Source organism: Leopardus geoffroyi, chromosome C1, assembly GCF_018350155.1.
Source record: "Leopardus geoffroyi isolate Oge1 chromosome C1, O.geoffroyi_Oge1_pat1.0, whole genome shotgun sequence".
Taxonomy (NCBI): domain Eukaryota; kingdom Metazoa; phylum Chordata; class Mammalia; order Carnivora; family Felidae; genus Leopardus; species Leopardus geoffroyi.
The window spans coordinates 70,987,086-71,013,094 of record NC_059328.1 but is presented as its reverse complement, the minus strand read 5'-3'; the positions used below and the strand labels follow the sequence as shown (position 1 = coordinate 71,013,094).

Below are 26,009 nucleotides of genomic sequence, written 5' to 3'. Positions count from 1 at the left end.
GCTCTCACTTAAGACACTGCAACTCATAAATGAGTCAAAGTCGAGAAAAACAATCCCCCTTTTCCTGCCCCTTCAGACCACGGGCTGTGATTTCTTTCTTTTCTTCTTCTTTTTTTAATTGCATTTTTTTGTCCACTCACAAACCTTCTATTTTTTCATTGCAATGCAAAAGAACACTTAAAGCTTTTGTCAGCAAGTATTCCCCTACCTCACATATTCTCAACGAAAGCCTCAAAACCTGTCTGTGAGATGGCCATGCTGTGGTAAAGCTGGAAGCTTACAAAAATGTCAGATAGCCCTTAGCACAGAAAGGTGGTGCTGGTGTGTGTGTGTGTGTGTGTGTGTGTGTGTGTGTAAGAGAGGGGAGGCAGCTCATTAGATTTATGTAAAAATCACCAAAACATCCAAGGAAATATAGTAGCATCCATCACTTTGTCTTTTTGTTTAGTAGGATGAGGACTGTGAAAAAATAAAAACCTTCCACAATTAATATGCAATTAGCAAGATGAAAAAGCTATGAACAAAACTGCTTTAAAAAACTAGTTCTGAAACGTGCTTGTTCTACAGCTGAAGCCATAAATTAAATACATTTCCTCTCAAATTACTTTATACTTCGGCACTCCTTCTCTAGGGATTACTCTGACATGACAAGTGCATCATTTAGTATATTCACAAGATTTTATCACTGTTAGAGAAGTAGATGATTAACAAATAATACTGTTAAGTGTGGGATAATCTTTCTCCTGATACACACACACACACACACACACACACACACACACACACACAAACTTCCAGTTGCTAAACCACTTAGATCATTCATAGAGAAATCCAACATTTAATATACATATAGATATTAACATACATTCACACACCGTTACAGAGTAGACAGAAGATAGTGCTGCTGCTCCATGCCAAAAGAATGATTTCACTTCAGTTGGAAACTGTTACACATTCACCATTTTCTAAGCATCTCAGAAAAAAAACCAAAACAAAACACTCACAATGATACTCTGTAACACCATACCACATTGTCTTATTATTATTATTATTATTATTATTTTCTTTTTTGTGGAAGAGTAAAAAGAAAACCTACCTAGAAGCAACTAAAACATGTCATTTTTTATAGGCTTATCAAGAACAGCCAAAGAAACCCCAATGTTTTCTTTCACAAAGTAGGCTGGCAAAGGAATTCAATAAGGAGGTACAATTTGACACAGTGAAATAAAACCAGGCTGGCTCTCAGCCAACATGACGTTAGGAATCACACACAAGCTGCACCAACTGCCTTCTGGTTCATGGCTGACTTTTTAAAGCTACAGTGTGCCTGTTCACTTTTGCTAACTACCTTCGGCACAATTAGTACAAGTGAATGAATCAGGAGTCCAAAAACTGCAGAATTCTCCCTGCACCTGTCTTGTAAAGAAAAACAAGCTGTATCAATAGCCTCTTATCTTCCCCCTCCCCTTCATTGTTGCTGCATGGTATGTCTTTGCTGTTGTTCTGAGCACAGATGTCATGTTTCGAAAACTATTTTTCTCCCCTGTGGGAGGAAAAAAAAAAAAAAAAACACAAGAGAAAATAAGGAAAAAAAAAAAAACAAACCCTAGTGTTTAGGGGCTATACCCAGTGAATACTCAGAAGCTGCAGCCCTGTGTTAACTCTTTCTTCCTTACAGAGACTCATGGACAAAGTTCCCAGGGCTGGCTTTTAAGTAATCTCTTTGTGAGAATAAGGAAAGTACTGCTCAGCATAAAATCCTTGGCTTCATTATGCAGGAAGTAACATATTTCAGGGGATGCAAAGTGGATGGCCAGATCTCCTGAGAACACCTACATTCTTTTATTTTGGCATTCAACCTGCCAGATGAAGTCAGCAAAAATTCAAAATGAAACAAACCTCATTCTATAAAACAATTAGTTCTGGGAGATTTAATCTTAATTGTTTATCCCAGTTGTACAAAAAGCATAATTCAACAAAGTTAACTAACACTGTCTATGAGCACTGGGTACTATATCAGTTACATGTGAAAAAGAAGATATTTTATGCCAACCCCCAAATTCATAGAATCTCCCACCATCCAGGAAATGGGAAAGTGGTGTGGAGAGACTAGGCTTGATCTTTTAAGATACCCTGGTCAATCTCCATTTCCTTGCATGGCTGGGAACCACTACTGAAGGAAAACATTCCCATTCCACAAACATGCTGTAGATACACAGGAAGCATGCATAGCTGTCATCGAAACAAACACCAACAAATATTTGGACACTTTCAGGTCAAGATGTCAACTAAACCACTCAAGATAGGGCAAAGAATACAGGTTCCCAAGAAGGATCCTAGAAAAAGGCATCTGTTGCTGTATGACTGTGTAAAATTCAGGCAAAATTGAGGAGAAAGCAGAAGGTCTCCTTTTTCTTTGGTAATTTTTAAGGGCCCTAGATCAGCAACTATAATCTAAATTTGCAACCTGAATTTCAAAGTCAAAAATTTGTTCCCTTACTTATTCCAAGAATATTAGAAATGTACTTCTTGAAAGATCGTCACTGAGAAAGATTTCGAGTGTTCTCTCTGCCCATCCTTACCATTACTCCCTCGAAAAAGCAAACAATAATTTAGGGACAAATTCTAAGTGTTTATTTTTGAGCACCATTTTTTGGGTCTGGTCAAACAGGGGAGTCTTATCACCACTGATCAAAATGATGAACTCTTCTGGATATAGAGAGCCCTTTCACCAACAGATTTCATAATGCTTTGGGACTTGATCTGAAATTCCTGAAATGTGCTCCAGGCAAATTCAAATGGAAGGGTGCTGTGCTGTGAGTCCTGGGGGCAAGGTGTCTCATAGCACTCTCATGCAGTTGCTCAGAACAAAATCAGTCCAGCTCAGCACTCTTGAAAGGAGAGGCAAAGAAAATGTAGTTACACCGAACTTTTCTTTAGACACCCTCACAGGAGGAAGGATTCTGTGAAGTTTCTCCAAGATTTTCTTCCTATACATAGAGGACATCCCCTTCTGTCTCCCCTGCTGTGATCAAAAGTTTTCCTGTTAGACAAAGGTAAGGGTTTCAGAAGGTGATGTAGGAAATCAATTCCATTTTATGAAAAAAAGAAAAAGAAAAAGCCACGAAAGCATTCTAAATTTTAACCACAGCAGGTTTCACTTATCAGCTAGTTTCTAACTTAGGAATAAATTGACATTTGCGGGTGTAAGTATATACACTAGTTCTCACCCACTTCCTCCTCACTCTCTCCAACTAACTGATTTAACCCTCTTCTCTGCTAATAAAAATGATGTGTATGTATGTAGTGTATGTAGCCTACAGCCTAAATGAAGTGTGTGTATGTAATGTATGTGTGTGATGAATGTGTATGCTGTGTGTAAGGTGTACGGCGTGTGTGTGGCGTGTGTAGCGTGCGTGGTGTGTTTTTGCGCGCGCGCGTGTGTAGGGTGTTACGTGTAGGGTGATAGAGATGCAAACAAGAGCTTCTGATCCAGGACATTATGGGATGTGCTTGCTAGAATCACTTGGGAGATCCTCATGTTGGGATTCTGAAGCAGAACTGTTGGGCACACTTGGGCATGGGCTTAGGAGAGAGGATGGGTCAGGAAGTGTGGGGGAACGGGTGCCCCCGATGGGGCTTCTTTTATTGCGCAGCACTCCTTCCTTCCCTCCACCCCGAGGACCAGAGCTGTCCCAAAGGAACCACTCGCCCCTGGCCTCCCGTCAGGGAATCGGCCAGCACAGTGTCCAGCCCGCATCGCAGAGTGCAGACCTGGGTCCACGTGGCTGCAGAAGAAATCTCGAGAAGTCGCCGGAGGGCAGGGCCGGGCTCACCGCCTCCCTAAGGGCGTCCCAGGGGAGAAGGGGGAGCGACCTGGAAAGCGAGCGGTGGGGGCAAGACTGAGGGCAGGAGAGGGGACGCCAGGAAGCCCCTCGGACGAGCGGCGCCGTCTGAAAGACAAACGACTCGCTGGTGGCACCGACGACAAGAGGGGAAAAGTTTCTAAGACTTTCAAGAAGAAACTGTTTGTCTTTGAGTTTGGGGGCTCCCCAGGGAGCCCGTCTGTGGGAAGGGAGCGTGGGGGTGTGGCGCTCGCTGGGCGCCCAGCCGAGCCGTGCCACCACCGGATCCCGTCCTGAGAGCTTTGCCCCGCAGCCACGGCGAGCCGCAGCTCTCCGCCGGAGCCCGGCACGCTTCTCTGTCCCCAGTTCCACTCCGGGGTGACAGATTCCACGCTCATGGGTGCAACAAGCTGCAGGAGCACCGGACACACAGCAGAGACGAGGGAGGGCAGGGCGGTGTTTATTGTGGTTTTCTTCGTTTCCTTCCATCCTGGAGAGGGGAGAGGGTGGCCGCGTTCCCAGTGCCCTCGCAGCACGAGCGGATCACTTACCTCCCCGCACGGCCGGCGGCGGGAGGCTTTCCCCCGCGCAGAGCTCGGCGGCCGCCACGCGCCCAGCCCCGGTGCAGCCGGCCGGCCGAGCGCGCGGGGCACGCCGGGACTTGTAGTCCTCCGCGGGCGGGCGGGGCGGGGGTCCGAGGGCTGGGGCCACCAGGAAGCGGAGAGGTCAGGAAGGGAGGGGACTAGGCGGGGCCCTGCGAAAGCCTGGGAGGACGTTTGCTAGAACTTAAAAACCGCCAGGGAGCTGGGGGGGGGGAGGGGAACATTCCTAGAGAGAGTTTTAAGGCTAATACCATTACCGCCCTTACTCGCTCACGTCCCAATGAAGTTTTAGGCTGGGTTTGGGCAGTAATAACAAGTAGACATCTCCCCGTCCAAATTCATATTATTTGGGGCCTTACGCTTCCTTCGCCCCGAACACAAACGTGGAGTTCTCTGCTTGGAGCACCTGTGCTGTCACTCACAGAATAACTCAGGGCATGCAAAGGTAGGGTGAATAAATTGCACTTTACATTTGCAGAGCACTCTGCAGTTTACAGAGCCCCTCTCCCTTGGTTCTTTATGTTGGAATCATAAAACAACACTGAGTTAGGCAGAGAAAACTTAAGATGTGGGGAGTCTTTTGTATCCGTTCTGTTCATTTCCTCTTCTAACCCTGCTCTTAGCAGCTGGGAAGAGAGTGGGGAGAAGGAAGGCTGCTGGCAGATGTGGTGGGCACAGTGAAAGACGAGCCTGCTGTGAGGGACTTTCTTGAAATAGCTGGTAAATAAATCCTCACTAAATAAGGAGATAAGTAAGACCAAAGGAACTTATGGATTGGAAGAATGGACTGGGAAAGAAAAGGCAGGTGGGATAGGGATAGAGGCAGAAGGGAAGACTGTGATAGAGGCTAGAGGTCATATGGAAACTTGGTAGTTGAATATTGGATAGGGTAGGAAGGAAATGACAGGATAAATATAGAGACTGAATAGAAGGTTGTGATTAGACTATAGGTCTAATGAAATGAAAAAGTTGTATAAAAAAAAAAGAAGCAAAACAATGGGATTTTAGAAACCAGATAGATCTGGCATCCTGGTGTCACTTCAGGGCTAGCTCTGTGAACTTAGGTAAGTTATTTAACATCCCAAACCCCTTTTCTCTCATCTTTAAAATGTAAATAATAATAACTCCTACTTTATGATGTGGTTGTGCAAATTAAAAGAGATGGGAAGCATTTAGTATAGTGCCTGGCATATAATAGGACCTTTAAGAAAGTGCTTATTAATAAAGTGCTTATTATATGCCAGGCACTATACTAAGTATAAATAATACTATTTATAAATACTAATCATACTATTATTATCTTCTTTTGTGGAAATACCGAAAGAAATTGGAGTAGAAGTACCAATTAGGAGGCTGTGACCATATTCTAACTTACAGGTAATGATAGCTTGAACTACAGTAATAGAAAGGAAGCGGATATGAGACACTTCCAAGGCAAACTAGACAGAGCAGTGCAATCAATTGGACGTGGGCGTGAGGGGCGGGGAAGAAAGATGGTTGTCATTTCTAGACTGAGTAGGTAAATAATGTTGTCATTCACATGAATAGGTACAACTGGTGGAAAAACAGGTTTTCAAGGAAGATGACTAGTTTGATTTTGGACATGTATAACTTGAGGCTTTCTGTGTATGAGTGACAGAATGTCAGTTGGGAGTGTGGACTTGGATATCCTGTGTAGAAACGGAACTTTGAGAGTGGATGACTTAGAAGAAGGAGTTGAAGATCACTTGGAGTGGGAAAAGGAAGGGCAGCCGACGTGGGCAAGGGGAAGTGAGGAGTCAGACAGTGACACCTGGCAGGAGCTGTGGAAGGAGACTAGAGGAAGCTGCAGGAGTACAGTGACACATAAGCCAAGAAAGGAAAGAGAAGTGAAGAGTTGTTCATTAACAGGTCAAACACTATAGAGAGGTAGCCAGTGACTGGGCCACTGGAATTACAGATCTAGTCTGTTGGGATGGATCTGCCTCCAGGAGCTGTTTTGGAAATTTACCAGAGTGATTTTGCTTGTCTCCTGATTGGGGAGGGAGAACTACTGGAATGTAGTCAATGGAGCCAAAGATGCTAGATATCATGCAGTACCCAGGCTAGTACAGCACAGCAAAGAATTGTCCTGCATTCTGCCTTGCTTGACTGTTCTCCTGTTCATTTGTGTAGATGAAAAAGCTATTTATATTTACCTGAGCCTAGAATCTATTTTATATATAAACACACAGTGTTTTTCACACAGTTTTAAGATATATTGAGTTTTCCTGGAATGCAGTACGTAGAATGGCAATACAGTTTTTGGAATTTGAATCACCAATACGATTCATTTAATGGCTGTCCATTTCATGGTGATTCTACAGATGAATGCAAGCATCTGATTACTTCCTTGTGCCTTTTAGTTTAGGGATGCCTGAGTAGCTCCATAATGAATCACACATTTACTTTTTCCTTTATGTTTCAGTTAAGGGATCACTTTGAATTTTTAAAAAAATTACAAGCTTACAAGCATAGGTAGTTTACAACCTTGCTTTCACAATGTTAAAGAGCAGATTGCCCCGTATTTGTTATTAAAAAGGGCGTTAGGTTTGATAAGGCCAAGAATCATTTATTCGGTCCATCAACAAATGTCTTTTGAATGCCTACTGTGTGCTAGGCACCTTTCTAGATACTTGATCTACATAAATAAGTGAAACAGAAAAAGTTCACTGCCCTTAGGGAGCTCACGTTCTAATGTGAGCGTGGGGGAGGCAGACAATAAATAATAAACATAAACTATGTAAGTAAATTCTATGGTATGTTAGAAAGTGTTTTGGGGGCACCTGGGTGGCTCAGTTGGTTCAGTGTCCAACTTCAGCTCAGGTCATGATCTCACAGTTCATGGGTTCAAGCTCTGTGCTGACAGCTGGAGTCTGATTCAGATTTCTGTGTCTCTTTCTCTCTCTGCCCCTCCCCATCTCATGTTCTGTCTCTGTCTCTCAAAAAAAAAATGAATAAACGTTAAAAAAAATTAAAAACTTTTTTTAAAAATTTTTTTTTTAACGTTTGTTTATTTTTGAGACAGAGAGAGACAGAGCTTGAATGGGGGAGGGTCAGAGAGAGAGGGAGACACAGAATCCGAAACAGGCTCCAGGCTCCGAGCTGTTAGCACAGAGCCCGACGCGAGGCTTGAACCCACGGACTGCGAGATCATGACCTGAGCTGAAGTCGGACGCTTAACCAACTGAGCCACCCAGGTGCCCCAAAAATGTTTTGAAAAAATAAAGCAGGATAAAGGAGATTGGGAATACAGGAGAGTGTGGGTTGAAACGTTAAATATAGTGATCAGGATAAATTGTATTGAGAGGATGACATTCAAGAAAAGGTCTGGAATTGGTAAGGAAATGACCTGGTGGATTTCTGAGAGAAGAACATTCCAGGGAGACAGAACAGTTAGGCATAGGCCAGAAGGTGGCTGTCTGGCTGGAGTTTTCAAGAAACAGTAAGGATGCCATTGTGGCTGGATTGGAGAGAGCCAGGGTGAGTAGGAGGAGAACTAAAGGTAACCAAGTGGTTGGGACAGGTGATGTAGGGCTTATAGGGCATTGCGGGGACTTTGGCTTTCATGCTGAATGCAATGGGCAGCTGCTCAAGAGTTTAGAACAGAGGAGTGACATAATCAGGCATATTTTTAAAGGATTATCCTGGCTGCTCTATCTAGAATAGATAGAGCAATGGTAGAGGCTGAAGAGACAAGGAGATATTGTAGTAATCCAGGCAAGAAGTAATAGTGGCTTGACCAGAGTCATAGCAATGAAAACTGATATGGGAGAAGAATCATGAATTCCAGAAGGCTCAGTGGTGGAGTTTCAGGGGTAGGGGAGGGCTGGAAGATGGAGGCAGATTACGGGATGTTGGAACCTTGTGGGAAGGAGACTTTGGGAGAAGTCTCCTAACATTTCTTTCATTTAGTTTTTTTATTTCTTGAAGTTTTGCTTTACGTGTTTGAATACTGTATTATTTTATATATGAATATTCATACTAGCGATAACTTCATTGTGAGTTGTATATCCCTTGCCATTATAGGAGCACCTGGGTGTCTCAGTTGGTTAAGTGCCTGACTCTTGATTTTGGCTCAGGTCAGGGTGTCAGGGTTCCTGGTATTGAGCCCTGCTTAGGATTCTCTCTTTCTCTTCTCTGTCTGACCCTCCCCCACTCAATCTTTCCCTCTCTCTTAAAAAAAAAAAAAAAAAAAAAAGAAGCATCTGACCTATTACCCTTTGCCATTATAGTGTCTGTCTTTGTCCCATGGAATAATTTTTAAAAAAATAGTTTATTCTACTTGAAATTATTTTAATTAGATATGTTTAACCTTATCTGTTATGTGTTGCATTTTGAATGCTTATTGTTTCTTTGTTTTCTTTTTTGCTTTATAATCTGTTTTCTTTGTTTTTTTTCTGTTTTTATTTTTACCTTCCTCTAGGTATTAGTTATCTTTTGCTGTGTAACAAATTACCCCCAACCCTAGCAGCTTAAAGCAGCACGTGTTTACCTTGTACTTTCTGTGGGTCACGAATCTTGGCATGGCTTAGCTGAGTCCTCTGCTTCAGAATTTTTACTGTTCAGTTTTCACAGGTGTTGTACCACTTTCAAGCTTAACCACATGGCTGTTGACAGGATTTAGTTCCTCATGGGCCCTAGAGAGCCTCAGTTTCCTGTCACGTGGGCCTCTCCACAGGACAGCTCATGACATGGCAGGTGGCAGAATCAAAGCAAGCCATGGGAGGAAAGGCAGAGAAAGAGTGTAAGCATGACAGAAATCAGTCTTTTTATTTTATTTTTATTTTTTATTTATTTTTTTTAGTTTCTTTATTTTAAGAGAGACAGACAGAGACAGTGTGTGGGGGGGGGGAGGGACACAGAGAGAGAGAGAGAGAGAGAGAGAGAGAGAGAGAGAATCCCAAGCAGGCTCCAAGATACCAGCTACGGAGCCCGGATATGAGGCTCGAACTCACACACTGTGAGATCATGACCTGAGCCAAAACCAAGAGTCCAATGCTCAACCGACTGAGCCACGCAGGCGACCCAGATATCACAGTCTTTAATAGCTTAATTCCAGAAGTGAAATCCTTCACTTTGCCACATTCTCTTTGTTAGAGATGAGTCATTTATGTCTAGCCTACACATGAGGGCATGATACCAGGAGTTGGGGATCATTGGGAGCCCCTTTAGAAGGCCACCTACTATACTCTAGCAATTTAGATGTTGTAAAGTATATTAAATAATATATTTATATTTATATTTCTCAATTTACCTTAGAAATGAATTGATGATGAAAGATGATGAAATTAATCTACTTAGACTATTTTTTTTCTCTCCCCACCTTTCTGTTAGTTTGGAGAGCAAATATTGATTCTTGTCCCTGTCTATTATCATTAAAATATTATTCTTTATATTATGTAATTTTTCTTTAAGCATTATAGCAATTATTTTTCATTTTATGACTTAGAATTTTAGTTACCTAAATATAGTTTTATGGACGAAGAGGTTTAAAGCTCATCACTAAACCTTTTCTACCTCATGTCTTTCTCATTCATGAACTTATTATTGTTACTCATCTGTTCACTGTCTTGATTTTTTCCTGAGAGATTTTCCAGAAGCTCATAAATGTTATGTTTCTTGAATTCTCATGTATTTGAGAATTTCTTTTTCTTACCATTACATATGAAAGGTGGTTAGAAATTTTCCACCAGGTATAGAAATTTTTTCCCCTTTAATATTCATTAACCACAGTTCCATTTTCTTCTAGCATCTAATATTGTCTGATTTCTTTGTTTTTGAGGATGACTTTTTCCTTCTGCTTAGATGACTATAGGATTTTTTTTTACAGTCCTTGAAGTTTCAGATAAAAGCTTTTATTAAATTTTCTTGGAATGCGGTGAGCCCTTTCAAAATGTAATTTTAAGATCTGCTTTATTTCAGAAAATTCTTCTATTATGTAAATTTTTTTGGTTCCATGTATTCATTCACATCTTCAAAGATAGCAGGCATTCATGTGCCGGTTCTCTATTGTTTGTTTTCTGCCTCTTCCAGCTCCTCCCTCGTCACTTTCATTCTGTGTCATTTTCCACTAAATTCTATGTGATTTTTTTCAATAGCGTGCCCTCCATATCTGATTTTCTTTAGTTTAAATTCTACTCCTGATGCTCTTAGTGTGATTTTCAGGGATTTAGTTTCTTTTCCTTGTTTATTTCCTCTGCTTTTCCAGATTTCTTTTATTTTTACTGCTGCATGGGTCCCATGCTATTTTTTTTTTCTGACTTTTCTTTTTTAATCTTTGAAGGAAATCAGTGAGATCTAGCTGATTTGCTCAAGAATAAAGTGAGTGTCTTGCTTCCCCTTCCCTTTTTGCCTGTGTACCGTTTGAATCATCTATCGAAAATGTAAACCAGAGTACTGAGTGTTGATGGTTCATAGTCTTTGGTCAGTCATTCAGTGATGGATGAGCTGGGACAGGAGGAAAATCTGCTGTGAATGAAGAGAGACAGGGAGAAAGAAAGTGGGGGAGGGGGAGGAAGAGAAAGAGATTTACTTATTCCTTTGGCTTTTTTTTCTACTTATTGCTAACATTTTTGAACAAAGTATTCAAGTGCCTTGTAATAATATAAGAGGCAATTTTTAAAACTGTTTAATATCCACATGAAAATAAAATGTCAATACCAGAGGAGAAATAAAAATGCAAATTAGTAGCTGCAGCATTCTACAAAGTTGTTAAAATGAAATTGTGACTGAATTTTTAAGCTTCCTGGCAACCAAAGCAAAAACAAACAAACAAACAAAAAACCCCCACATAATTAGATATATGGTTTTCATTGACTCTAAATGAAAACCTATGGGTTATTCAGGGGGAAAATTTTTGTGGCATTTGCTTCCAGCGGGGAAACAAAATCAAAGGGGGCAAGGTTCTTAATGAACTTGATTAGTAAATACAATAGTGGCATTCATTAAGCTATTTCTCGTAGCATTGTTTAATGACAGATAAAAACCTGGCATCTAAACAGAGTCCAGAGAAAGCGAATTCCTCTGGTTCAAAGATAGTGGAATCCAAAACTATTTGGAAGATAAAATCTTCTCTTTGGAGAAACAAATAATGTTACTGGGTTGAAATGTGTCCCCCCAAAAGATATGTTAAAGTTCTAATACCCAGTACCTTAGAATGTGACCTTATTTGGAAATAGAGTTATTGCAGATGTAATTAGTTGAGATGAGGTCGCACTGGAGTAGGAGGTGTTCTTGTAAGGAGAAGTGAGACAGGGAGAGGAGGGTGCTATGTGAAGACAGAGGCACAGAGGGAAGATGGAGGTAGAGATTGGAGTTAAACTGCCTCAAGCTAGGAATCACCTGGGCTGCAAGAAGCTGGAAGAGGCAGGAGGACCCTGTCCTAGATGGGTCTGCCAAAACCTTGATTCAGACTCCAGCTTCCAGACTATGAGAGAATAAATTTCTGTTGTTTTAAGGGACCCGGTTTGTGGTATTTTATTACAGCAGTCTTACGCAGCTAATACAGATAGACCGCATTTCGTTCAACGGTGTTTTATAAACATTAGTTCTCCCAACCAAGATTTGGTATTGGGCAATTTGAGATTGGATATCGACATTTGGTGTTAGACAGTAGAAAGTTTGTTAAGAGACTCAAGGAGGTTTTATGTGCTGATATTGAGGATAGGTCTATATGCTTTAAATGAAAAACTTGTAAATGTTGGTAAGGTAAACATTCCTTGTGAACATTCTTATACCTGAAATTCACACCTAGAGTGCTACCCATAACACCTATCTGTATGAAGGGTCAAGTGTACACTTGAAAACAAATCCACGTGTTTTTTTAATTCGTTTTTGTTTTTAACAATGTGGGATCTGTTTTATCACATGAAACAAAGAAACAATTGCTGAGATGATTTAGTCTAGAAAGTTTATAAAACAGGTAATACCTGTCCCTTACTGTAAGAATTGGACTGACACATGGTCACAAGCCGTATCAGTTAGAAAATGTAGGATGGGGGTGGCTGGGTGGCTCAGTCGGTTAAGCATCTGACTCTTGATTTCGGCTCAGGTCATGATCTTATGGTTTGTGAGTTTGAGCCCTGCATCGGATTCTCTTTTTCCCTCTCTCTCTCTCTCTCTCTCTGCCCTTCCCCTGATTGCTCTCTCTCTCTCCCAAATAAATAAAAATAAACTTTTCAAAAGAGAAAGAAAATGCAGGATAATTTTAGCATAATTGATAAGCCAGGATTTATAACAATGAGTAGATAGTAGATCAAATTGTTGTTGAAACTACCTCTAATTATGAAAACTCATCATTGCAATACAGGATACCTGCCCCCACATTCCCTACATATGTCCCTCCATAGCGGAAAGGATGTATATACAGACTTTCCGAAAATTGTCTTCCTTACTTTCTTATTTCTTCCTGCCCAGAGACTTTTTATTCCCAGGCAGATGGTATTAAGAAGCAAAAGTTTGTATAGTCTCATCTCTTTATCTAAAGGTCAAACTTTTGGACATTCTCCAAAACACAGCAGCAGTCTAGAGATATGGAAAGGAGGGGGTAGGTCATGAGAGTTAGAAATAATCTTAAACTCCTGAATTAAAATCAGGAAGTTTGCAGTAGAGATATGGCCAGCTGGAGACAGACTCAGTGACAGGACAGACACACTAAACAGCAGAGTTAGGGTGATTGGTTTACCTACAGTAGTGGGGGTTATATAGTGATATCTGGGCCCAATGTGGTAGCTGGACACAATTAAATATCTAGGGGCAGGGAAGGATCCAGTATTAAGTTTCTTATATCCTAAGGTATAAGCAATTTGAAATAATAAAATTATTAAGTAAAAATATACAGAGGACTTCTCTTACTCTGAAGCACTTAACATAAGTGATAAAATATATAAATCATCTTTTAAATGCATGAATAAATTTAAAAGTAAAATGAATGTTTAATATGGTAAAATAAGTTATGAACGAAATAAAAACTGAGGAAAGAAAAAGAGACCATAAGAATATCCATCACATTTGAAAAAGAACAAAATAGAACTTCTAGAAATGAAAGATGAAAAGATTGAAATTAAAAACCCAGTGGAAGAATTTAGAGTGGAGGAAACCATAGACAGAGAATTAGGGAGTGGGAAGCATAGACTGGAAAACCTTACACAAAATGGAGCATAGAATCTGTAGAGGTTTACCATGTCCCTGTGTTCTCAGCATAGAGAAATAATCACTAGAAAATATGACAGAGAGGTTGAGTCATGGAGGATAGAAGGAGAAGGCTCAGTATGCCTGTAATCAGAATTTCAGGAGATAATAGAGAAGAGGACAAAGCAATATTTGAGGACTCAGTAAACGAGGCATGTATAGAACTGATGAAAGATAGTAACCTCAGATTCTAAAACCCAAAGGACCCTCAGACATAAACTTAAACAGATGCAGACACATACACACCTAAACACATTGTTGTAAAACTTCAGAATGCCAGAGACAAAGAGAAGATACTAAAATTAGCCAAAACCCCCAAAATACGGATTACTTGTAAAGGAATGACAATGAGACAGGTGAATTCTGAGCAGCAAAAATGGGACAAAAGATTGTGGGAAAATATTTTAAATGTGCTGAGGGATAGTAACTGAAAGAGAATTATTTACCCATTAAAACTACCTGTCAGAATAAGTTATTAGGCTGTGGTAACAAATTAACTCTGAAACCTCTGTGGCTTAACATAATCAAAGTTTATCTCTTGCGCTTTGCATCAAGGATAGGTCAGAGGGTGCCCTGCTCCGCCTGGTCACTCAGGGACCCAGGCCAAAAGAAGCTCTGATCTTTCTAGCTGCATCTCCCAGAATTACATGAGCTATCAGGTCATTTCAGGAGGGAAAGAGGGACATAGAGGAATACAGATTTCAAAGACCTTTTTCTAGAAGGGAAACATGTTACTTCTCGTGGTCCTTTGGCCAGAATAAGTCCCAAGTCCCAAACTAACTGCAAGAGAGAGTGAGAAATGAAGAGAATCACGTGGATATTTTAGTAAATACTAACTTTCTCTGCTGCAACTGTTTTTCAAAATGGGGATAAAATAGAGGTAGTCTAGATAAACAAACACTGGGAAAAATTAACATCAATAACCTCTTAATAAAAGAACTTCCAAGGATGTCTTCAAGAAGAAGGAAAATGAGGGGCATCTGGCTGGCTCAGTTGGTAGAGTATAGGACTCTCGATCTCAGGGTTGTAAGTCTGAGCCTCATGTTGGGTGTAGAGATCACTTTAAAAAAAATCTTAAAAAGAAATAAAAAAAAAGAGGTAGGAAAATGATCTAGAAGGGAAGTTTGAGTGACAAAAACTAATGTCAAGTAAAGGAAAAGGCAAATGGTTGCGTCAACCTGAACAATACAAAAAATACAAATAATAAATAATAAAGTACAGCTTGTAGAATTAAAAAATAATGGCTTTTAAGATGGAGTGATGATAAGAGTTAAAACATTCTCAGGTCATTATGTATTTGGGAAGGTTGTAAAGATAACAAGTACCGACTTTGTTAGGTTAAGTATGCATACTCTGATTTCAAAGGAACTAGTTAATGAACAAAAATAAAGTTTATAATTCCAAAACTAGAGAAGGGAAAATTTTGGAACTAAGAAATTGAATCCATTAAAACAAGACAAGAAGGAGAAAAAAGCAACAGAGAAGTCAGAACAAAAATTTTAAACTGGATAGTTTAAAAATTGGTGATAGAGGTGCGTCTGGGTGGTTCAGTCCTTTGAGCAGCTCAGGTCATGATTTTACCCTTGGTGGGATCGGTGGGATCGAGCCCTGCGGCTGGCTGTGCATTGACATCTTGGAGCCTGCTTGGGATTCTCTCTCTCTCTTTCTCTCTGCCCTTCCTCCCCCCCACCCCCACCAGCTCACGTTCTCTCTCTCTCTCTTAAAATAAATAAACATCAAATGTTAAAAAAAAAACTGATGATAGACATAAATTAAAATTATCAATATCATTGAGGAGGGCACTTGTTGGGATGAGCATTGGGTGTTGTATGTAAGCAATGAATCATGAGAATCTACCCCCAAAACCAAGAGCACACTGTATACACTGAATGTTAGCCAGCTTGACAATAAATTATATTAATAAAATAAAATAAAATATATCAATAAAAATAAATGGACTAAACTTCCTGTTGAAAGTGAGATTGTGAGATTGAATTAAAAAGTTAAATCTATGTATATGCTGGTTACAGAGACATGCCTAAAATGTAAATAAAGAACAGCTGAAAGTAAAAGGACAGAAAAATATATTTTAGGCAAATATTAACCAAAAGAGTTGCAGTTTATATATTATATAAAATAGACTTTAGGGCAAAAAACTTGATAGACAAAGGAGATCATTCAGTGATTATAACAGACTTGATTCACTAGGAGGATAAAATGACTCTATTTTTACATACCTGATAGTGTAGCTTCAATATCATAAAAGGAAATGTGACATAATTACAAAGAGAAATTGCCAAATTCTCCACTATAAGGAATCATTTAAATGTATCTCTCTCAGTGATTGATAGATAAAACATTCCAAAAAGCATTAAAGATATGATTAGGTGATACAGAGTGCTTGACCTAATGAATATATACAATTTTGCAGTCTAAATTAAAGTACACAAATTAGTTTGGGTCATGCATGGGATGCTATAATAATTTGTCATGAATTAGGCCATAAAGCAAATCTCAACCAATTTTAAGGAATGGACTTTTAAAAAATTATATTTTATGACTAAAAATTCATTAATATAGATATTAACTGAAAGATAATGTTAGAAAACATTCATTTAGAAAATTGAAAAATACACTTCCAAATAACTCATCAACCAAGGAGTAAATCACAGTGGAAAACAGAACATCTCTAGAATTAAATAATAATAAAACCAAAAACTTCATCAACTTTACTAAATCTTAAATGCAGTTTAACAAGGCTGAGAGAGAAATTTAAGCCATAAAGTCTTATATTAAAAACTAAGAAAGCCTTAAAATTATTGAACTAAGCATCCATGAGAAATTATAAAAAGAACAATAGAATGAATTTAAAGAGAACAGAAGAAATGAAATAATAAGGATGAGCCCAGAAATTAATGTAATAGAAAACAAAGATAAAATAAGGCAAATGCTGAAAATTAGGTTTTTGAAGAGGTGAATAAAATAAACCTCTAATTTAACTGATTTAGGGGAAAAAAGAGAAGGCAGAAATAAGCAATTTTAGGAATTTTAAAAATGCAGAGATAGGGGCGCCTGGGTGGCGCAGTCGGTTAAGCGGCCGACTTCAGCCAGGTCACGATCTCGCGGTCCGGGAGTTCGAGCCCCGCGTCGGGCTCTGGGCTGATGGCTCAGAGCCTGGAGCCTGTTTCCGATTCTGTGTCTCCCTCTCTCTCTGCCCCTCCCCTGTTCATGCTCTGTCTCTCTCTGTCCCAAAAATAAATAAACGTTGAAAAAAAAAATTTAAAAAAAAAAAAAAATGCAGAGATACAAAAAAATGTAAAGTACAAACAATTTGATGCCATATTTGAATATTAAGACAAAAATATCAAATTACTAGAAAAATGCAGCTTACCAAAACTGACTCAGGAAAAAAATAGTAACTCTGAATAATTTGAAGACCCTTAAAGGTATTGGTTCAACAATTTTGAAATCTTACCACAAAGAAAAGACTAGGCCCAGGTGGCTTCATAGCCATATATAGATATATATGTTCATAGATATATAATGTTCATATATATTTGTTCATATATATAGTTTATATATATTTGTATATATATAGATATGTATGCATATATATATGTGTGTGTGTGTGTGTGTGTGTGTGTGTGTGTGTGTGTATATACAAGGAACATAATTCTAATCTAAAACACATTCTTTCAAAAGAAAAAAGCCTATGTATTTTATGTAATAAAATATACAAAAATAATATAAAAGAGGAAAATTACAAATGAGCCTCATTGATGAACATAGATGCAAAACTCTGCAAAAACAGTTTAAAAAAACTTAACCTGACAATGCATGAAAGATAATACATTATGGCAAATTGAGTTTATTCTTAGAACACAGAATAGGTTAACTTTAGAGGCACCTGGGTGGCTCAGTTTGTTAAGTGTCCAACTTTGGTTCAGGTCATGATCTCATGGTTTGTGGATTTGACTCCTACATCAGGCTCTGTGCCTGATAGCTCAGAGCCTAAAGCCTGCTTTGGATTCTGTCTTTCTCTCTCTCTCTCTCTCTGCCCTGCCCCTGCTCATTCTCTGTCTCTCTCTCTCTTTCTCTCTCTCTCTCTCAAAAATAAATAAACATTTTTTAAAAATTAAAAAAAAGGATAGTTTAACTTTAGAAAATCAATTAATGTAATTCACCAAATTATAGTTAGTGAAGAATAAGCACATACAATACTCATCTCAGTAGTTGCAAACAAATCATTGTATAAAATTTAATATTTATTCATGTTAAGACAATCAATCAAACAAAAACTCTTAGTAAACTAGAAATAGAAATTGCATTCTTTGAGTTGATAAAAAATATTTGCCAAAGACTCACAACAATTTTACTCACTGGTGAAAAGTTAGAAGCATTCCTTTAGAAATCAGTAAGAAGTCAAGAATGCCTGTTAATGTTACATCTAGCCAACACATACTGGAAGTCCTAGCCATTCAGTTAGTAAAGAAAAAGAGTAACAAGTTTTTTAAAAATTGCCATTACTTAAAAGATGATGTGATTAGCCAAATAGAAAAATAAAAAAATCTATGTAAAATTATTAAAATTAATAATATAACTTGATAGATATGAGTTAAATATCAATTACCATCAAAAAAAGTAAGAAAATGTACTTTGAAAAATGTATCATTTGCAAGTACAACAAAAATGCAGTATACTGGGAATAGATCTCACCGATTATGTGCAAGACCTTTATAAAAACATCATATAACTTTATTGAAAGACATTTAGAGAATGTCTAAATTAATAGAGATATATCATGTTCATGAATAAGAGTATTCATTATTGTAAAGCCTTCAAGTCTGCCACAATTAATGTAGTCACAGTGAAGTTGCAATAAAAATCTCAGTAGGGTGTTTTAAAGAAGTTGAGCTGATTCTAAAATGTATAGGAACACAAAGGGTAAACAATGTCTAGATACTCAGAAAGAAGAACAAGGATAGTAGGGATGCCTGGGTGGCTCAGGTTGTTTGGCATCCAACTCCAGCTCAAGTTGTGATCTCCCAGTTTGTGAGTTCAAGCCCCACTTTGGGATCTGTGATGATAGCTCAGAGCCTGGAGCCTGCTTCGGACTGTCTGTCTTCTCTCTCTGCCCCTCCCCTGCTCATGCTCTGTTTTTCTCTCTCAAAAAATAAATAAAAACGTTATTAAAAATAAAAAAAAAAGAACAAGGCCAGTAGAAATTTGTCTTAACAAATGGCAAGATATATTATAGAGGTAATGCATGAAGAAACTGTGATGTTGGCATAAGGAGAAATAAATTGACTAATAGAATATACGCGGAAGCCCAGAAACAGACGTGGCATATGAGGAACTTGATATACAATGTGAATGGCACAATGGTAAGTATAATTGGCTTTGGGACAATTGGTTTTCCAGGTGATGGAAAATGCAACTGGATCTTTGCCTCACATCATACTATAAATATCGATTTCAGGTGGATTAAAAACATAAATGTTATAGGAAAAACTTTAAAATTTTTGGAAGAAAATATAGGAGATGTTCCTTTTGCCAACAGGATAAGAAAGAATTTTCTAAAGACACAAAAATACAATTTATAAAGAAAAATATTGAAGAAATTTGAGCACAGAGTAGAAACTTTGATTCATGAGAACATAACATAAATGGGGAGAAAGTATTTTGTAGTACATTGAATTGACAAAATACTAATATCCAGATGAATAAAGAATGATTAAAGAATTTTAAGAAAAAAGCTAGCAACCAAATAGAAAAACAAGCATTTCCCGTAAGAGGAAACCCATGTGGCCAAGGAACATATTAAAATATTCAATCTCAATATTAGGACAATAGAAATCCAAATTCTGAGCTATGGTTTCACACCCACCAGGTTGGAAGAATTTTCAAAGTCTCAGCAGGCTGTGTTCTCAGGTGTGGAGCAATCAGAACTCTTACTTTCATAGTGTGATTAATTTGGAAAAGAATTTAGCATTTTGAAGTAAAATTGAAAATCCATATACCCTATTATTCAGCAGTTCCACACCTAGGTTTATCCCAGTGGTAGACAGAATAATAAACACCCTCCCGTCCCCACATCCTAATCCCCAGAACTTGTGGATGTGTTTGGTTCCATGGCAAAGAAGTGTGAAGGTTGCAGATAGAATTAAGATTGCTAATCAGTTGATCTGTAAATGAGGAGAGTATCCTAGATTATGCAGGGAGACACAATAATCACAAAAGTTCTTAAAACTGGAAGAGGGAGACAGAAAAGTCAGAACCAAAGAGATAGCATTATAAGAAATTCTTGATCAGTTGTTGCTAGCTTTGAAGATGGAGAGGGCTATGAACCAAGGAATATGGGAAGTATCTAGAAGCCAGAAAATGCAAGAAAACAGATTCTCCTCTAGATCCTTCCAGAAAAGAATGCAGCCCTGCTGATACCTTGATTTTAGCCCAGTGAGACTTATTGTAGACTTCTGATGTCCAGAACCAGAAGGTAAGAAGTTTGTGTTGTGGTAAGCCGCTGCACAACTAAATTTGAGGTAATTTGTTACAACAGCAATAGGAATCGTGTAGGACTCTAGAGAAAACTCTTGCACAATGGCGACAGGTGACCAGTGCCAGATTATATATACCAGCATTGGTCAACAACACAAAAAATGGAAAATAACCCAAATCTTCATGGTTAGGAGAGTAGATCCAAAAATAACTATGGAATAGAAATGCAATGGAATAATGTACATCAGAGAAATGAATAAACCCCAGGCATATGGACAACATGATATTAAGGGAAAAAGCAAGTTACAGGCAAATAAATAAATACATTGGAATGTCATTTATACAAAATTCAAAAAATGAAAATCCCAATATGTTGATTAAAGATACATAATGGTACATACTATATACATAAAAGGGAAGGAATGACAAATACAATTTAGGGCTGTGGTTGCCTCTGGTGGGGATGGCAGGGTGCGCAGATTAGAGAGGGGCATTGCCTTAATCATCTGGGTTGCTATAATATCATAAATAAATCATTTATTTCTCACAGTTCTGAAGACTGGAAATCCAAGATCAAGAGCCAGCAGATTTGGTGTTTGGTGAGTGTCCATCCCGGTTCATAGACCTTTTACAGTGTCCTTCCATGGTGGAAGGGACAGAGAGCCCTCTTGAGCCTCTTTTATAAGGACACTGATCTCATTCATGAAATCTTCACCCTCATGACCTAATCACCTCCCAAAGCCTCTACCTTCAGTAGATTACCATCACTTTTGGGGTTAGAATTTCAGCATATGAATCTGGAGGGGCATAAACATTTGGATCATTGCAGGCATATGGGGAGCTTTAGTAGCATTGGCAATGCTCCAGAATAGTGATTTTAATGGGTTTATTGTTATGCTTTATAATGTACATGTATTTCATGTATGTTATTAGCAAGCACCAAATATTTTATAGTGTAAGAAATAGAGGGGAATAGGGGCACCTGGGTGGCTCAGTTGGTTGAGCGTCCCACTTCAGCTCAGGTCATGATCTCGCAGTTTGTGAGTTTGAGCCCACCATCGGGTTCTCTGCTGTCAGCATGGAGCCTGGAGCCTGCTTTGGATCCTCTGTCCCCTTCTCTGCCTGCCTCTCCCCTGCTCACTCTCTCTCTCAAAATAAATAAGTAAACTTAAAAAAAAAAAAAAAAGAAATAGCAATAAAAAGAAAAAAATGTAACTATGATAGGTTTGTAGCTTGTCTTACAGTGTTTGAAATAATTAACTGAGCTGAGGCATTACAGTTGATCCTGATGCTCAAGTGACTATTAAGTATGTTATTTTTACATACACTCGGTAATTGGGAATTACTATGAGCCCATGTGGCTTAATTGACAGCTGATTTCTGTTCATAGAGTCAAAGCCAAGAAGTCAAGAAAGGTGGTCATCTCATGGAGATTGTCTTAGAGGGCCAGCAGCCTTCACAGCACCAACTCCACTCCTCAGTACTGGTCAACATTAATGAGTGATGCTCTTTCCAGGCACTGCTCCAACCGCGTACGTAATCCTCACAGCATCCCGTTGAGACAGGTACCATTGTTGATCCCACGTCACAGATGGACAAACTGAGGTCCAAGGTGGTTAAATACTTGACCCAGGATCACCCAGCTAGGAAATGACAGTCTTGATTTAAACACAAACGGTTCTATGCTCTTATCCATCAGTCTATATGGCATCTCAATTGTTTTCAACTTTATTGTAAATAAAATTTACCTTGAAGCACTGGGTTCTTCTGACATAGTTGCTTTGAAGTTGTATACAAGTTCAGATCTTGTATTTTTAATTTAATTTTATTTTTTTGGAAAGAGAGAGAGAAAGAGAGAGGGAGAGAGAGAGAGAGAGAGAGAGAGAGACAGAGTGGAGGGGGAAGGAGAGAGAAAGAATCTTAAGCAGGCTCCACCCCCAGCTCTGATCCCACCACTCTGGGGTCATGACCTGAGCTGAAATCAAGAGTTGGACGCTTGCTCAACCAACTGAGCCACCCAGGCTCCCTTGAAGTTGGTCTTCAAATGAGCCCTGGAATTCACATTGTCAGCTGGTAGCTTAAGCATTTGCCACTAGTTTGACTTCTTTCCAATTTACCCCTCCCACGAATCTGATCATACCTCTCCCCTGCTTGAATTTTTTCCATGTCTCTCCTCAGCATTAACACTCAAGTTCAACCCTTTTAGTTTAGCATACAAGGCTCTTCAGACTCTGGCCCCAGTCTTGCCCTTTTTGTGTCACAGCCATCCATTCTCCTCAACCCTTTCTTTACTTCCATGGTATGGGCCTTCTTCCAAAACCATGTACAATGGCCTTCCACACCTCCATGCCTTAATACTTGCTGCTTTCTCTGCCCAGAAATGATCAGCCTGTCTTCTTCATCTAGGTGACTCCTACCCATTTTTCAAAATTCTGAAAGTTCACTTTACACCTTCACTCAGTATTGATTTAGAAGCCTCTCCTCTGCTCTTCTGTAACAGCCCACACTTTCTTATGTCTTGGAGCTAACGGCACTACCGTGTAACCTTCTGTGTATTCAGATATCCCCTCCATTAACAGTCTCAATAATAATAATAATAACAGTCACTTAAGGAGCATGCTAAGCGATGGCATCCCTTAGGTCCTATTGCCAATCCAACTCCAAAAGGTACCTATCGTCAGCTGCGTTTTAAGGTTGAAAAGAGTGAAGTTTGGAGAGTGAGGTAGTAAGTCTGTGGTCCTACCATTTTAATGGTGGCATCACACTCACATCTGGCTCCGTTAATGTCTTGTTTGCGTCCATCTCTCCCGCCCCTGTCATTAGTAGTGACATTTTCCTGGTTAGATGGGTGTGGATAGATGGATGGCCTGGGATGCCATAAATCCAGGTTTCGAAAGAAAGAAAAAGAAAGCCAAATTTGAAGTCAGGATGAACACTCACGCTTGGGTCTGCCTCTGCCTCTATCTAGCTGCTAAAATAGGACAGCTCTCGAATGATAAGTATGTCTAGAGGTGATTAGTATGGCAAGTGGACTTCTGGGTAGAGAAAGAACTTGGAACTACAGGCTGCAGATCAGCGGGGAGGCCAGAAAGAAACTTCACTCACAGGCGGGGTGAATGCTGGTGCAAATTTTCTTTGCGGCAGAACTATGTTGTCATGGAATCTTTATCTTAGTTCCCCAGATGGGGAGATAGCGCTTTGCTATCTCTGTGTGCAGCTGTGACCGGGGTTTGTTTGGTCTTAGTGCAAGGGCTTACACAGCACCTACCTTTTTGGTTTGTGTCCAGGGTGGCTGTTTTCTGAAAATAGAAGCTGATACTGCCTCTGACTCAGTCCCTTTCACCTCATGTTCTTTCTGGTACACTCGTCCTAGAGTATCAACCCATCTCAGATTCCTTGCTACATGACAGATTTGCAACATTTGTGGTTATGTGTAAGTTGTTACTGAGAGATTTAAACTTTCTTTTATTAATCCCTAGAAGCTGATGTACTGTGAATCAGAGGAAATATATATATTTATGTTGCTTCCCTAATGATATACGAAGCCATGGGATCTCCTTTACTCTGAGTCTTTTGAGTGAGTTAACAGAGTTCATTAAAGCCACTCCCTTGGGGTCCATACCATCTCAGTTGGCAGGGAGAACTTCTGCTTCTGGATTAACCTTTGTAACTCCCCATGACTTGCTGACTCCTCTTAATTCTTCTGCAAGAGCTTTTTCCACCCCCTCTCTTGTAATATCATCGTCCTTTTAAAGTGACTGTTTCATGAGGGCTTCTGGGCACCCCATGTAACTGGAAATGGTCATGCTGCAAGTTCAGAGCACCTACAGAGACTCCCTCTGTGTTCTGGTCAGTGGGTCCCAGTCTCTAATTGGCACCTCTGGAGAGAAGCCCCGAGTAGGATACTGCTTCCCCCTCCCTTCCCTCCCCCCCCCAACCCACTTTTCCTACCCCTAAACCGAGAGATTTAAATGGTAATGGTCACTTTTTATCTCTTTTTGTATTTTCATTGACTGGCTAGGCTCTGAGCATTTAATTTCCTATGACGCAAGCTCTCTTAGTTGTATGTAACTAAGTCTGTCTATTTCTCCCTGACTTACTATCTCAATCAATATAGTATTGATTGGATAACAGCAAAAACTATTCTATTTTATGTCTCTAATTCTCTTTCCTCTCTGCCAAGAAAATCAGGGATTTGGGGGCAGGTGAGTATCTGGTCCATTCAGTGACTTTCTTCCCTTTCCTTTTTTCATTTAGCATTTTATTATGAAGATAATACGTGCCCATCATCAGTAACCAGTCTCAAACCATAAGAATTCCCCAATCTTATCTCCTGCTAACAGTGCAGTAAATATTCTTCCAGTTATTCCTATGTATTTACAAAAGTAGAAGAAAATGAAATGAAATAAGGCAAAATAAAATTCACACACAAAATACACTTCACATACACAAGTAGAATGCTTACTCAAACTATCTCGAGAAAAAAGAGAATTTACTGGGGCATCTGGGTGGCTCAGTCGGCTGAGTGCCCGACTTTGGCTCAGGTCATGATCTCACAGTTCATGAGTTCAAGCCCCACGTCGGGCTCTGTGCAGACAGCTTGGAGCCTGGATCCTGCTTCGGATTCTGTGTCTCCTTCTTTCTCTGCCCCTCCCCAACTTGTGTTCTGTGTCTCTGTCTATCAAAAATAAATAAATGTAAAAAAATAAAAATAAAAAAAAAGAGAGAGAATTTACTGATTCATACGAGTGAGGGGAAGAAAGGCAGGGCTGGCCTCAGAAAGGGACATGTCCTGTCATCAGGATTCCTTCTCTTTCCATTTCTCAGCACTGATGCTCTGTTTTGGCCTCATTCTTTCCTAGAGCAAAACAAACTTTTTATTTCAGTCAATAGGGAAAGAAAGAGTTGCCCCTGAGGACACCTTCAGACTTACACCATCCCAGATTTGTCAGCCTGCTGGTTGGGTACCTGTAGCTCATCATTCTGCCTCTCCTAACTGCAGCTCTGTCATGTAAGCAAAGGTCCTTGGCCTCACTCTCCCGAGGCTCTCCTTGTGGCCCAGCCGGATCAGGCCACTCAGCATGGAAACTTGAAGTCCAGGAGAAAGGCAAACTTTCCCACTGCTCCCATGCAGGTCCCTGTAGGGGCCAAAGGCCCCTCCTGAGAGAGAAACACAACCACATTCTTGAAGGCCACCTGAGGGCATCATCATGGAGTTCATCTCTTCTCATCTGCACCTGGTCTCAGGTAGCCCGTGCTGGCCCTTCATTTTATTGGGCGCAGCTTCAAGGGTGCAGGAATAGCTGCCCAAACTGTGAGTCTGTGATTGACTGTCTCTCTGAATAGTGAACAGTTCAGGAACTCTCCCACCCAGTTTTTGGGACCAAGACTGCTTTTCCTCCCAGGAACTCCCAGAGTTACATCTTATTATTTCAAAATGATGTTTTCGAGGCCATAACACACTGGGGCCCATGGATGGAGCTTTCTTCAAGTAAATATTTCTGGGCCCTACCCCCTGACACCGAATCAGTAGATCTGGGGTAAGGCCCAGGAATCTATGCTTTTTAAAAGCAACACACCTGATTTTATGATCAACAGACTTGGGCAGGACAAACATAAATCCTCCTACATAATTCTCTTATTTAACTGTACCTTTCCAAAGGGCAGAAGCTGAGTGGGTATGGCATAATGACTGGTCCAGGCCAGGTGTGCTCAACAAAAGGCGTGTCCAAGTCCTCCCTGCTTTTACCCAAGTCAGTTATTTTTATTCCCAAGAGACGTCTGAGATAAAATGTTTTTCCTAAGTAGGAGGAGATCTAGGTTCTGTTGAGCCTGAAGTGTATCCAATTTGGGG

At 39.7% G+C, this 26,009-nt stretch overlaps 1 protein-coding gene and 1 long non-coding RNA gene across 2 annotated transcripts in view; one reads left to right on the top strand and one right to left on the bottom strand.

The window, feature by feature from the left end:
* SAMD13 (sterile alpha motif domain containing 13) overlaps positions 1-4,513 on the bottom strand; it is a 39,708-nt gene extending 35,195 nt beyond the window's left edge. The window contains exon 1 of the mRNA XM_045478074.1: positions 4,397-4,513. The gene's annotated coding sequence lies outside the window, so the exon portion shown is untranslated. The remainder of the gene's footprint in view (positions 1-4,396) is intronic.
* Positions 4,514-4,568: 55 nt separating this feature from the next.
* LOC123598145 lies at positions 4,569-21,917 on the top strand. The gene is made up of 3 exons (XR_006712417.1): positions 4,569-4,892; positions 20,706-20,754; positions 21,546-21,917. It is a non-coding gene; the product is annotated as an uncharacterized LOC123598145 (long non-coding RNA).
* The last annotated feature ends 4,092 nt before the right edge of the window (positions 21,918-26,009 follow it).